This window comes from Centruroides sculpturatus, unplaced genomic scaffold (assembly GCF_000671375.1).
Source record: "Centruroides sculpturatus isolate CEXI.00-Female unplaced genomic scaffold, Cexi_2.0 scaffold325, whole genome shotgun sequence".
Classification (NCBI taxonomy): Eukaryota; Metazoa; Arthropoda; class Arachnida; order Scorpiones; family Buthidae; genus Centruroides; species Centruroides sculpturatus.
The window spans coordinates 608,047-610,935 of NW_019384556.1; positions in this window are offsets into that span (position 1 = coordinate 608,047).

Sequence of the window (2,889 nt, forward strand, 5' to 3'; positions counted from 1 at the left end):
GGCCTTACCATCCTCCGATAAAATTATTGAAGACTTCCTTGTCCGAATTCGATTTAGGAACCCTCAGTGTAATTATTTTATTATTTGATAAATCTCACTTTGTTTATTTTATAGTGTGGGTGGGTTATGGCACCGTAAATGCTGTAATTGAATTTCTTGAGTGATGAAAACTGAAAAAATATATCTTGAATACGAGATCGACTAAATTTACTCGATAGTTTTATCTGTGAAGCACATTTTCCACCACAAGTTAAATGTACTAATTTTGTCAGAGCGTGCCAAAATTGGGTATGTTAGGATTACTTTGCTTCAACTAAAAGAATTAAGTTTATAATTTAGATTTGGAGCAACGGGGCAAATTAATAGAAGACGACACGTTCTTACAAAAGGTATGATAAATAAATTTTATAGTTCGATGAAGCTTGCATGCTTTTAAGTAAAAATCAATTTTTCATTTTTCCTCCTCGTCAGTTTTGATGGATAACAGCTTGTTGTTATAGAAAATGGATTGTTACTTTGGAATCTTCTACATTTCTTCAGAAATTAATTGAATTGTACACATTTACTATTAGTAGTAGGATTGATGAGCTTACTTTTAATATTTCTTAATTTCTTTTACGATATTAACAAAACAACATAAAACATGTGTTATCTAAAAATATTATCTAATAATTTGAAAATATGTTGCATTAATAGTAGAACAGTAGGAAAACTAGTACTTTAAATATGTTTTTATTATATAAATCCTCTAAAATTAGGGTATTTATTTAATGGAATTCTTTACGAAGTATATTGTAATTTATTTCTTAAATTCGATCATTTTCATACGTAGAAAGAGGGCATTAAGTCTCTAAGACACATTCCTTACAAATGTTTGTTTGAATGAAAATGTATTATTTTTTTTAAAAAGGAAATATAATCTTTCTAAATAAAATCATCCCCTTAGAATCAGAAGATTTAATTGATGTAAGAAATCCCTGATGATTGTAAGTAGACAATAACGTTTGAATTTATACACGAATTTAGGTTAGAACACTGTTACCAGGTTACGTTGTTCTCAACTACACGATATGAATACCAAGCTAGATTGATGGATCATATGTGATCTGCTCTCATTTATACTATTACCACTTGTCGTGTCCCTTTCAATTCCCGCCAAACCAACTATAAGTTATAAGATTAAAAATAAGCCAGCGTTGTAGTCGTGCAAGAGCTCTTCCCTGGTACATTTTTAAACAGGGCGAAGCCCACGTACAAATACTTTCTGGACATTTAGGTTGGACTTTAGACTATGTACAATACATCGTCCTAAAAACTGAGAAAATTACTTCCTGCACGGTTTTTTACGCTGAGTACAAATATATTAGTAATTTTGGCGCATTTAAGCTGTTTTGAAGACACGGTTACTCTTTGCCCATGCAGAACTTCATAGTATAAACAGATTTAGCAGAAGAAAACTTTAATATAAATTTATTTGTGAATTCAAAATATGCAAAACAAGAAAAAAATATATTACTAAAGTTATTCGAAATGTCTTTTATGTATTAAATTAATTCAGAGTTGTCAGAATTGTCTTATTTCCGTGAAATTGTATTTTTATTTTTATATTTTTCAGTAAAGGAGATCATTCCGGAGGAACGATTTTGATGACAAGAAAAGACCATTGAAGACATCGCGCCTTACCAGCGGCAGACACGTGGTGTTTTCAAGGTTTTTATCACATGTCTAACATGGGCTAGATTTTTATAAAAAGTCTTCCCGAGAGGCTTCCTTCTTGGTAGATCGCCCATCTCTCGCGTTTTCTTCTCACCAATTCGATCCAGTTTCTAATAGAAAGTCCTCTCGGGTGGCACCCCTTCTTGACAGAACTCCCTCGTGTTTCGTTACCTTTACGTCAGACAAAAGGAACCATCGAAGACAAGAAAAATTATAGTCTGTTGGTCTAATTGATCACTACTTATTTAGTCAATTGTAACATTGACCAAATACAGCAGTGATCCTTCCTGATTAATGTGATTTTTCTTTTTTTTACGAATAAATGTTCTGTTTTCCTATTATTGTGCCATGAAACACCCGGGAATGTATGACTACATTTAGAACGGTTTTTTAAGAGTTCGTATCGGAAATTTAACAACGTACACTTTAATATGTTTTTCATTATGCCGGCCATCTGGTATCGATCCATCGCATTAAGAGTTTAATTGGTTCCAAGAAAATCGAGTTAACTTTTTAAATGAGATAAATGTATGTGTTTCCAAAATTAAAATTTAAAAAATTTAAGAAAAATTCCAATTTGTGATCCTTCTAATTTTGTAAATGCGACCAGGGCCATTGAGAAATGTTGCTGGAGATTTTCGTCCCGGGTTCGGAGAAAACTTAGGAGCCTGTAGTGGTTCATATCACTATAAATTAATGTTGTTTTTACTAACAAAAAATAAAATCTAAAAACTGATTTTTCTTAAGTCAATAAATTAACATTCCAAGGAACAGAATCGCTTGGCCATTGGGAGGCCCCTTTTCTTTGCAAAGCCTGCATTTTGCATCATCTGCTACGTTATGAATGTTTGTTTTATTATACAGTCATACCCCGGACTTACGCGATAGGTGGGACCGAGCGATAACCGCGTAAGTCGAATTCGCGTAAGTCGGGGTATAATTTTGCATATAAATACATACAAATTATTTTTAATTGGGACCGGAGACTAAAGAAAACAATAATTTAGAAAAAAAAATGTTTAATAAAATCTTAGATAATACATATGTATAACAAATTATATTATTATACAATTTTTCACAATTACTTGTTTATCACACCATAATTTTAACATTGTTTCCATCTCAGCGATAATACCGTGACGTTTACGAATGATGCTTGAATTTAAAGATTGA